Genomic DNA, 11,693 nt, shown 5'->3' on the forward strand with positions numbered 1-11,693 from the left:
ACCTGCTGAGTGCCAGGCTGAGGGGTGAAGCCCCAACTCGAGCGGCGGCCCTGGGGCCATCTCTGTGGGCCCCTCATTCTCCAGAACCACTCAGGGTCCCCCCATCCCTGGGGCCTGCCCGTCCTGAGTCCCCACCGCCATCAACCCTCCCCTTCACAGCTGCCTCCTTGGGCTCTTGGGGAGACACTCCTGCCCCTGATTGTGGCTCCTCAGGCCGGCGGCAGGCTTGCAGGAGGGAGGCGGCAGGAGGCAGGTGGACAGGCAGGGAGGCCGGGGTGCGAGGCCTGCGCTCTAGAGCCCTCCGAGGCCCTCCTGGTCGTCCTGCTGACCTGATTGTAACATCAGTGCCTGCTGATTATAAACCACGCGAGGAACCAGAGAGGCTCGGCGAGGAGACGGGGTGGGGGCAGCCGCTCTAGGTCTCGGGTGTGTGGACCCCGCTGGCCCTGCTTGGACGCCGGCGTAGCTGGTCCCTTACCAGCTGGAGCCTGGGGATCCTGGTGGGCGGCCAGCGGGGAGCAGGGGGCCAGGCCCACCGTCTGGTGTTCCCCCAAGGCCCCTGGGAACCAGGTGCTGACCCGGTAGAGTCTGTGTGTGGAAGCCCCCCTCGGGCTGCCGGGTAGGGCTAGTCAGAGGGAGGTGGTGGCTGTGGGCTGGGCCTCCCCTCCTCCCACGAGGAGCTTAGTCCCAGCCAGCCCATCTGGCTGTGGCCCCCGGAGACCGCAGCCCCTGGAGTCTCAGCCCCTGGAAGCCTCTCTCTGTGGACTCTAGGGACAAAGGGATGGACGCAGGGCCAGCTTCCATCCAGAGTGGCCACAAGCAGGAAGGCCCAGCCAGGGGACGCTAGGGCGGCTCCCTGCCTGACGGGTGCACCCGAGCACCACCCTGCTGCCAGGCGCTGCGCGGCCCCTTGGCAATTGGAGTGGGCCCCAAGCTCAGGGCGGGGACCCCGGCCCCTCCCTGCACTCTGGCCGTGGAGCCTGCTCCCACCGTCCCGGCACCATCAGACTAATGGGAGCCGCCTCCAGCTCCCTCCCCAGGTGGTGAAGATGGTCCCCAGGAGTAGGCACAGCAGCTGGCTTCCAGGGAGGCTGGCCGGGGACCCGGGCTCAGCTCAGGCGGAGTCCTGCCCCGCAGTCCTGCGGCCGCCAGCAGGCACCCAGGGAGGGAGACTGCACGCTCGCCGACTCTGTGGCGTCCACACAGGCCCATGTGGGGTCCTGGGCCCTGTTGCCGTCGGCAGGGCCCCTGCGAGTGGCCCCCGGGATGCGGAATGTGCTGGGCTGGGCTCTCCCTCTGTCCACAGGACAGAAAGTATCTCTGCCGGCCCTGAAGGACGTGCTTGGCACACAGCGGGCCCGCGATAAGGAGCATCCTTCAGGGCCGCTCACTCCCTCCTTGCGTCCACTCCCGGCGGGGGGCTGTCCCTGCAGCTGTCTGCCCAGCTCGGCAGCTCCCAGCCCCGAAGGTGGCTGCGTTAACCCCTGGCGGGTTCCCAGACAGTGTGGCCTCGCCCTCTCCCAGCCGGCCCTGCACCCCGACTGGCGGTTCCCCGGCTTATTAACCGCGGGCGCTCGCCACCCCGAGGCCGGGTCGGGGGCCTGCCCCATGAGCAGGTGGTGCCCCCGACCCCCCGGTTCAGCTTCCGCTGTCAGGGAGACACTGAACTTGGCCAAGCCCTCGGGGGCAGCAGGCCAAAGGGTGTCTGCCCGCGAGGTCTGTCCTCCCGAGGGGAGCTGCCCCAGACAGACTGGAGACCCCCGAGGGCCCTCGAAGAGCAGGGGGTGGGAGGCCCGCGGCCCGAGGTCCACAGGGAGGAACACACGGGAGCCAGGGGCACGCGGCAGCGGTGGACGCTGTGCGGTTGGTCTGAACCCAGCCTTCGCCTGGCCGTCCGCGGTTTGTTGCTAAAACGGGTGTCCCCACACCTGTCGGTGCAGAGGACAGGGGCCTGGAGGGCTGCCGGGGAACTGTCTGGGCCGGGCCCCCGGCGGCTCCCGGGACCTCCTGGGCTGGGGGTGTCCGGCCAAGAGCCAGGCTGTGAGCCGCGTGAGCGCAGTGAGCGGCCCCCGTGCCCCGGGGTGCCCATGAGCGGCACCTGTGGGTGCTGGGTCCCCGGGCAGGAACTGCGTGTCAGCCGGGCCAGGCCTGAAGGCTCTGAGGCTGGGAGACAAGGGGTTAAGGCTGGGCCCAGAGCCCTCCTGCCTCTGCGGTGGGGGTTTCAAGGCTGAGTCTGTGTGACTCCCTTGCTGGGAGATAATCCTCTCCCTCCTGGGTGGATCGGAACGCTAGCCTGGCCATGGGAACTTCCCTCCACTCTCAAGGCCACGGCACGGGCGGCCTCCCAGGACACCTTGGCCTTCCCAGCCGGAGGAAGAATGTGGCCCCTTTGTCTGCACGGCTGACCCGGCAGCCCCCACCCCAGCCACAGGGAGCCCCCTCTGAGCGCCTGGACCACTGGGCCTTCACGGAAGTGTGCACACATGCCACACACCTGTGCACACAGGGCTGGCCCCGGCAATCACTGTTGTCCCTAACCCAGAAGCCCGGGTCTCTTTCTCACTGAGGGCCTTGGCCCCCAGGTCTGGGGAAGGATCTGTCACCTTCAGGCCGCCCCCCTCAGCAGCTACTGCCTCTACGGCCCTGAGTCTTCCAGGGCCCCCTGGCCTCCATGGCCCCTGGGATCTCCTGGGTCCTCGGCCGACTAATCCACAGGCAGATGCTCCTCCTGAAGCCAGTTCAGTGTCCCTGAACCGAGGCCCCTCAGGGCCCCCACAAACACCAAAGGCCCCTTTGTAGAAGCTTGGGGGTCAGTTAGGTGCTGGGAATGTGGGGGTGGGCGCAGAGCCCGAGACTGGCCCCAGCCACCTCCATCAGCAGTGTTGGGGGTCAATTAGGTCCTGGGGACGCCGGGGGTGGGCGCAGAGCCCGAGACTGGCCCCGGCCACCTCCATCAGCAGTGTTGGGGGTCAGTTAGGTGCTGGGGACGCAGGGGTGGACGCAGAGCCCGAGACTGGTCCCGGCCGCCTCCATCAGCAGTGCTCACCCCCGTGGGAGGAGGAAGCAGGCCCAGAGCGGCAGGTGAGCTGAGCTTCCCAAGGACAAGAGCCTGTGAAGCCCCAACCAACATCCTCCTGGCCCCAAGTATTTCCCAGGGAACCCTCCCCATCTCCTGGTGGACAGAGAAGCCCATGGCCTGGCTGGTTGGGCGGGGGCGCTGGGTGGGGGCGCTATCCCCCTGGGAGCCCTCCATTGAATGCCCCTTGACTCCTTGCCCCGGACCACGCTGGGGCCTGGGAACGTGGCAGGAGTCCTGAGACCTCCTGCTGCAGGCAGCCTCGGATCGCAGAGGAGAAGGCCTGCTGGAGCCCTGAACGCTCAGCCTGGGGGTCAGAGCAAGGGCTCACAGGCAGTGCGAACAAAGGGGAGCCCTGGGGGCTGAGTGTGAGCATGTGTGCACGTGTGTAAGGACCTGTGACCTTGCAGTGGTGAAGGGGGTCCAAGGGGCCAGTGAGGAACGCCTGGTCTCTCCTGGGGCCCGGGCTGGTGGGAGCCCAGAGAAGGCTCAGCCCGACCAGCCAGCTGCCTGGTGTGGCTGAGTGCGGGGGGCTGGGGGCCGTCAGTCCAGGTGACTGCCGCTGTGGGGGTGTCCAGACACGCCCCCGCCCACCTTCTTGGTCTCTCCGCCTGCCTTCTGCCTGGACGGCCACTCAGCTGACTTGAGGGTGGAGTCTGGGGCACTTCACCCCATGTGACCTGTTACACTGAGGGACTGAGACCCACAGAACATGCAGTGGGGGCAGAGGGGGCTGTGCCTGGGGTCCTCTCACCTCCCCTGGGGCGAGGCCAGGGGTGCTCGGGCCCCCAGAGTCCTCACAGCACCCCACTGGACAGCGGCTCTGCTTTTGCTGAAAGGCGAGAAGTGGATCGTGACTTCAGCTGCCGCTTTGGCTGGTTCTCTGAGCGGGGGGGGGGGTGTCTCTCTCTTTGAACAATGTGTCCTTTTCAGGGTCTGTGAGGGGACAGGACAGATGTCCAGTGTATGCGTGGCCCAAGAGGACCGTGTCTCAGGTTAGCTTGCCAGAAGCATCCTTCTTTTTCCTGATTGTAGAACACATTGCTCTGATGGAACTGTCAGCAACACGGAAGTAACCGTTCTCCCACCCAAGAGCCATCACTGTGAACCGATGGGCTTCTGCCAGCCTGTTCTCCAGGCATCTTTTCACCACTTTCTGCAAGTAAGCATGTCCCTTCCAGGGCAGCCCCACCCAGCGGCAGTGGTGGGCCCCTGGAGGGGGTGGAGCTGCCCCGTGGGGCACCAAGGGCCCAAGCCGCCTTGGGACAGCAGCCAGTTGCTGTTCTTTCCTGTCTTTTCTCTGGGTTTTCATTTCTAATCTCTGTCAATTGCAATCGGCACTCATTTACTACCTGAATTTAATCAAAGCTTTGAGTTAAACAGGACTTCCCTGGTGGCGCAGACAGTAAAGAATCTGCCTGCAATGCAGGTGACTCAGGTTTGATCCCTGGATCCCGAAGATCCCTGGAGAAGGGAATGGCAACCCACTCCAGTATCCTCACTTGGGAGAATTCCATGGACAGAAGAGCCTGGCGGACTACAGGTTGCAAAGAGTACCACTGAGCGACTAACACTTTCACTTTTTGAGCTAAACAAACTTTACCTTCTGGGTGAACCTCTAGGTCAGTTTTTTAATATACTTTTTATTTGGAGAGTAATTACAATATTGCGATGGTTTCATGGAAGCTGTCACTAGCTCACTTTTCACACACTTTGTGCAGCCAGGGTGTTTTTCCCCCCGAAAGGTGTTTCTCACGTGTCAGAGAACACTTAATACATCCACACCACCAGACCAGCCGCTGCCCCTTCCGGCGCAGAAACGCAGCCTGGCTCGCTCTCAGCATGATGCCAGGGAGCGGGAAGCCCGGAGTTCACGTCCACCCCACCCTCCAGGATGGCTTTGTGGTCAAGCACCTGCGCCCCTGCCTTCTCAGTGAGCCCCAGCCCACGAGGTCGGGCCCGCCTCCCAGGCGCGGAAACCCCGGTCTTCTTCGCAGCCTCAGCCTCGCCCACCGCCCCGCCCCCGACGCCCCGTGCGCCCCGTCTGAGCTGCAGCCCCTCGCTGTCTTCACGCCTTTGCTCAAAAGTCACCCTTGCTGGGCTCCCAAGGCCCCACTCCCATACGTCCGCCTGTTCTCACGCCCCCTCCCAGCTCTGTTTCTGGGGCTCGCCCCGTCCCTGGCCCCAGGCCCCCCTTCCGGGCAGGTCTCGGCCCCAGCCCCTGGAGCTTTTCAGCCGCATGGCCCCCGCCCCCACCCCGAGGCGCATCTGCAGCAGCACGTCCAGCTCGCCGCCGTGGTCAGCATCTCCCCAGCGTCGGTGGCGCTCACTCGAAACCCATCTGGGAAGGAAAGGCTGGCTCAGACGCTTCAGAAACCACGGAAACAGACGTGCCAAGCTGGGGAGGGCGCCTTGGGGGCCGCGGGGGTAGGCCAGGAGCTCCCACAGGCCTGGAGGCCACTGGCGTTTCTGTCTACACTGGGCTCCGTGGTACAGTCCACACCGCTCACCTGCGTTCTCGTGGGTGGAGGCCTGGAGGGTTTCTGGCTGACGCAGGAATTAGCATGAAGCCCTCCAGTCCTCTGCAGGCAGGAAGGTCAGGAGGGCTCCAGGCCCTCATCACAGCCTCTTGCCTTTTTAAGGAGGGTCAGCAGGGCGTGATTCCGGCCCTGGCCACATGGGGCGTGCTTGGACCAGCCTGGGGCGCTCCGGGGTGGTGAGGGCGTGGCCTCGCGGGCACCTCCGCAGCGTTTCCGGAGGAGACTGGAGAGGCCCAGGGGCCGGCTGCCTCTGCCCACCCTGGGCAGGCGGGGTCCCTGTGGGCCTGCAGGCTGTCATTCACACCTCTGCACCTCCGAAGGTCTCCCCTTAAAAATGTTTTTAAAATCATGAAATAACACGTGCAAAAACGTCTGCCAGATGACACGCCAGGCCCCCGGGTGTGGAGGCGGACACCGAACAGGCTTTGGTGTTTGCGTCCTGGTTGCAGGGGTGGGCAGCCTGACTTTAACGTCATTAACTTCCAGGGGCTGTCTCTGCACCCAGGGTTCGAGGGGAAAGCTGGGGTGAACTCACAGTGACACAGGCCTCTAACAGCACACAGCTGCCCCTGGCCAACAGCAGTGAGTGGAAGATGGCACGGGTAGCTTAGGTCAGTGGGTGGCCACAGAGCAGCCTCACCTCATGTTCTTCTGGAGATAGTCCTGCCTCTGTGTCTCCCCAGGGCCCAGGCCTGGCCAGCTCTGCCCATAACCCACTGCCCAGCACATGGCCACCCGGCCGCCGGCCAGGCTGAATCAGTGTGCCCTGTGCCCGACCCCCACCCTGGTTGCTCCTCCGCATTCCTGCCCCTGTGGGTGGCACAGAGCCTTCAGCTGGTGAGGGGGGTCAGGGTCCTCCAGGGAACCCCCAGCCTCGCGCCCCCAGTGATCCCCCTCCTGCCCCCGCCCCGAGACACTTCGCGCGCTAGGCTGAGGAGCCCATCTCCCTCTGTGGCTCCTGACGCTGGATCGGTGGGGGCTGCTTGCAGCTTGGATCCCACAGCCGGCAGCCCAGACCCGCCCCCAGACACACATCCTGGGGCTCCTCTCCAGGGGTGAGGGTGTGCCCAGGAGAAATCTGAAAGTTGGCCCCTCCTAGGCAACGCCCCCCTCCCCAACTCAGCCTCCACAGCTCCTCCTGGGGAAGCAGACTCTCTGCCTCAAACCCTGGGTCCCTCCAATCCTGGGGGCTTGGACCCGTGCTATGGGGCCAGGGCTGCATGTCTGACTCAGGCAGGACGTGGGCTGACTCAGAGCGACTCCAAAACCGACGGAGGTTTCTGCTCTGACGCTGCTTCCTGAAACCCTGTAGGGGCCCGGGGCGTGTGCGTGTATCGGGAAGGGGGTAGTGAGTCAGTTGGTGGGGGGTGGGGGGCAGTACCCTGGATGCTGGAGCAGGAAGGTGAGAATGCCAGGACACAGGACAGATAGGACACAGCCCCCTGCCCCCCAACCTCAGCATCTCAGGGCACCCTGGCCCCCACCCCAATGCCCCCACCCAGGGCCAGGGCCCCACATGCACTGGGGGGAGCCCGTCCTGCGGGTCCTGGCTCTGTTGACCCCCAAAGCCTCCGGAGCAAGGAGGGCTGACTGGCTATGTCGGATGACCACCGTGAGGTCCCCACAGGTGCCCTTCAGGAAACACAACCTCCCACGAGCCGTTTCCGCAGGGCCCCTGGGACGGCAGGTTGGCTGACTCGCGACGCTGCCCCCACCCCGGACCCCCCAGCACACAACTGCCCACAGATGCTCCGCGTTCACAGTGACGCCGGGACAGCTCAGGGGCTCCAGGGAACTAGGCCCCTCTTCATATCCAAACTGGTCTTGGTGGGGGGAGGCGGCAGGGGGGTGGGGGGCAGCAGGGGAACCTCAGGCCGCATTGGCTGAGCACCTGGATGTGCAGCCAGGAGGAGCCAGGCCTCTGCTTGTGGACACGCTGGCTTGGGCCCTCCTCGGCGCTCCGAGTCTGATGGACAGTGCGTGGCCACACCCAGAAACACCCAGTCTAGGGGATTTCCATGTGGGCTCGGGGTCGGAGTCTGGTGGACTCCTTCCGGGTCCCTTCCGGCCCTGGAGTACCCCCTCCCCGGGGCTGGTCCCCCTGTCGCATGAGCACTCCGATCCGCTGATCCTTCAGTTTCACCAGGTGCTCCAGCCTGGCCACCTTCATCTGCAGAACCTGCAGGAACACACACCCGAGGGACACCTGTCCACGCTCCTGTGGCGGGCAGCTTCAGCCCCAGGCTGAGTGTCCAGCCAGCCCCCCTGCAAGGGCCACACCATCAGTGATCAGACCAGAGGTCCTCAAGCAGGCCACTCTGGGTAGAAACAACATGGGTCCCTGAAATGAGTCTGAGACCCCAGGTGATGGAGGGCAGGCCAGGAGAGGGAGGGGCTGCCCTAGACCCACGGAGCCTCCCAGCCGGTTCCCTTTGCAGCCCTGCCCAGCGGCTCAGCCGGGCTGGGCAGGCCCTCGGAGCAAGCCTGCCGAGGAGACAGCCTCACGTGCAGGGGTCACTTCTGAAGGGAAACGGCCAAGAACACGTCCCTGTGCAGACAGATGGTCAGGACCGCCCACCTGGCGCTCCTGCCCAGCTGTCCTCACGCACAGCCGCTGACCCCCAGCCTCCCCCAAGCAAGGCCAAAGTCCCCCAAGCAAAGTCCCTCTCCTGGAAGGAGAGCACCCACCACGCCCCAGCAGTAGGAGTGAATAGATGTGGAAGTTCGTCTGCCCCCGAAAGCGTGTCCAGAGGACAGACGGCTCCCGCTGGCTGAGGCAGGGGGCCGGCGTCTCAGATTGACCCTCTGAGGGCCCTGGGCGCCAGCACACCACCAGTCTGGCCACACCGCCCCTTGGCGGCGAGCGTGAAGGGCAGGGGCATCCCGAGGCTGGGCGCCGCCTTGTTTCAGCTGACGCTGCAGGCTTGGACCCCGACACCACCCCCCCCCCCCCACCGGGTCAGCCCTGGGATGCTGCCCCTCCGCCCCCGCATGTTTTATCTGACGTCAGTGACAGTCACGGGAACGGAACTCAACTGTGTCACCACCAAACAGCAGGTGAGCTGTCTTGCCCTCTGGGTTTCAAAAATCAAATGAAGTTGGTCCTTGATCAATGTGGTGGTGTGGGGGGGGCCACCAACCCCTCCCCCAAGTCAAAACCGGACGGTGTAGCCATCGGTCTGCAGCGCAGACGGCAGCACTGTGGTGCCCACCTAGTGGAAAACACCGTGCGGTTCAAACAGTGTTGCTCTGCGGCCCACAGTGGCCGTGGCTCCGTGTCAGCACAGGCCCAGATGGGCAGGGCGTGAGGGCCGCAACAGGCCTTGCTGAGACAGGGCTTCCTCCCTGCCGTCCAGCAGATGAAAACCACAGGATGATGCCACTTTCCTGCTTCCTCAAGAAAACTGCGTCAAGATTCACAGAGCCAGCAGGAACCGCTTTGTCATCACCATTTCTACAGCTCCTCCGACCCCGAGGCCATGTGGCCTGCACACCCCACCCCCACTGTCTCGGGTCCAAAAATGCAGCCTGGACGCCCACCGGAGCATGTGGTGGTTGCTGAATGGCAGTGATGGGACCCGAGCACCTCCTGAACCCGGGAGTGCTGGAGACCCTCAGCGAGAGGGGGAACAGGCATACACCCCCAGAACTAGGCTTGTGCCTTAGGGAGCTGCCTTCTGCTCCCTGACTGGGCCCCAGGGCCCTCAAGCCTGCCCTCCAATATGTCCGGGTACCAAGGCCTGTGAGTCTGCAGCCCCTGACTCGTGGTCTCTGGTATCTGATGACAGGCAAGGCTGGGGTGGTCAGTCTCCGAGGGGTGGAGGCCCACTGTACTCTCCCTCTGCTTCTGGGTATCTCTGGGATGTGCTCGCAGGCTCCCCAGGTCAGGGGCCCTGCCTGGCTGCCCCCACCTCGCCACATGCTGGTCCAAGCTGCTTGGAGGGACGGCCAGGCCTGTACCTTAATGGTCTCCTGCAGGACTGCCAGTGCCTGCTCCTTTTCCTCCAGCAGCTGCTGTGGCAGCCCAGGGTCCAGGTGGTGCCAGGGCTCCCCGGCTGGGCAACTGAAAGGTAGACACGGGCCTTTAGCAGGCGGGTGGGTGGGCCAGTGGGGGGGGGTTGCAGAGAGTTCGATCCGGAGCCCACCCTCTGCATGCACAGTGGCCCATCTTCTCCGGAGCTCTCTGACTCCAATGGGTCTCCACCCCAGAGCGTGCTAAGGGGCTCCGCAGGCCTGTGAGACCACCGGACACGTCAGCTCTGGCCTTCAGTGTGGGCGGCTGGGCCAGGCCTGAGCTGGTCCGCAGGCGCAGCCCGCCACACCTCTGAACAGCTTCCTCATTTGGAGAAGCCACCCCTGAACCTGAACGACGGCCACTTCACGTGGCCTGTGGGCGGGGGCCCCTTGCGGGGGTGACGGAAGCAGGGCTCCCTGAGCAAGGCGCGCCTCACCCGCTGGGTGCCACCCCAGTGGGGGGCAGGGCAGTCTGCCGGGCGCAGGGCCCCACACGGGGTGGGGGTGCAGTCTGGACACCCCCAGCCTGTGCAGGGGAGGCGAGCCCCACCCACCAGCGTTACCACTGGAGCGTCCTGCTTCTTGCAAGGGGCTCCAGCGTTGTGCCATGAGACCCCCTGGAGGGACTGACCCGATCCTTGTCCGCAGGCCTGCGGGTGTCTCCCCATCACAAATGGGCAGGGGGACATGCTCCCTGGAGGAGGCAGCACAGCCTGGACCCGAGCGCTTCTGAAAAGGGATGCAGGCAGGTCGGGCACGGGGATACGGGGCTTCGGCCTCACTTACTTCCTGGTTTTACTCTCATCCCAGGCAACAAGCCCGCATCCCAACACAGCAGAGGCCACGGCCATGCGACGGTACCCACGTGTCCAGCCGTGCCGGGTGGGTCCTCGCCGGCCTCCACCTTGTCCCTCACTGCACACAGGATGGGCTCAATGGCCCCAGGGGTGTTGACGACCACCTTTCGGATCTCTTCCTCCGAGACACTGAGACCCAGCTTGTGGAAGACTTTCCTGCAGAGGCAGCGGGTGCAGCCCTGAGACGAGGCCCAGCGGGGACGCTCACCTCGTGCGGGGCCGCTGGACTGGGGTGCCTCCCGGCCCCCGTACCCACAGAGGCCCGGGGCCATCTCTTTCCCGGTCACCCCCCACGGGTCATGGGACACAGTGCGTTGTGTCTTCAGGTCAGCTGAGTCCCAGGCTCACTGCCACCTCCCTAGGTAGCACTCATCTTCCTGAGGCTCCTCTGCTCTCTGCAGGTGTCCTGTGCGTTCACCTCCAAAGTGCTCAGAGCCTGACCTCTCACACGTCTGCCTGCAGCTGCCACTCTCGCCAGGCTTTGGGGGTGGGGGCAGCCGCCCACCCCGCTTCCATCTTCCCCAGTCTCTCTCCCCTCCGAGTGAGTCCCACCAGAACCTGCCAGGCCTCAAGCCAGCTAAGGCACTGTCCCCTAGGGCAGTGTCCTGCAAGGGCCCTGGGTGGATCCGCACGCCCTCCCCACTGCAGCCTCGCATAAGACCCAAGTCCCCCCTCAGGTTGCTTGCTTTCACTTCCTGTGGTCCTGCCTCAGTGTCCTCACCAGACTCGTCACAACTGACACTGGCCCCATCTCATTTATCCGTCTTCCCTCTCGACTCGCTGGGCCCATTGACTGCCGTGTCTGCTGGGCCTGAGCAGTCTGTCACCCAGAATTTTTGGCGGGTGAGTGCATGAGAGGCAAGGTCAGTGGGCAGAATAATGCACTGCAGAGCGTGTGTCACGCTGACTGTTGCTGGCCTCTTGGTGGGGAGCCCCCAGGAGGCTCAAGTGGAACTGGACAGAGTATCAGGGAAGCCCACGCAGGGACACAGACTGAGAACCTGTCCCCGGGGTGGAGGCCGCCCATGCAGGCCAGCCTTGGGGAGCGAGGAGTGGGCCCAGCAGGGAGGCAGGGCGGAAAGCCCCGCTTGGAGCCCTGCCTGTTGAGAACGTTCCAGTTGCTGCGCTTCTGGCCGGTGTTGCAGGTGGGGACGTAGTTGTGCAGGTCCACTAGCCGGGGGCGAAAGAGCTTCACGACCTCCGCCA

The sequence above is a fragment of the Dama dama genome, chromosome 15 (assembly GCF_033118175.1).
Source record: "Dama dama isolate Ldn47 chromosome 15, ASM3311817v1, whole genome shotgun sequence".
NCBI lineage: Eukaryota > Metazoa > Chordata > Mammalia > Artiodactyla > Cervidae > Dama > Dama dama.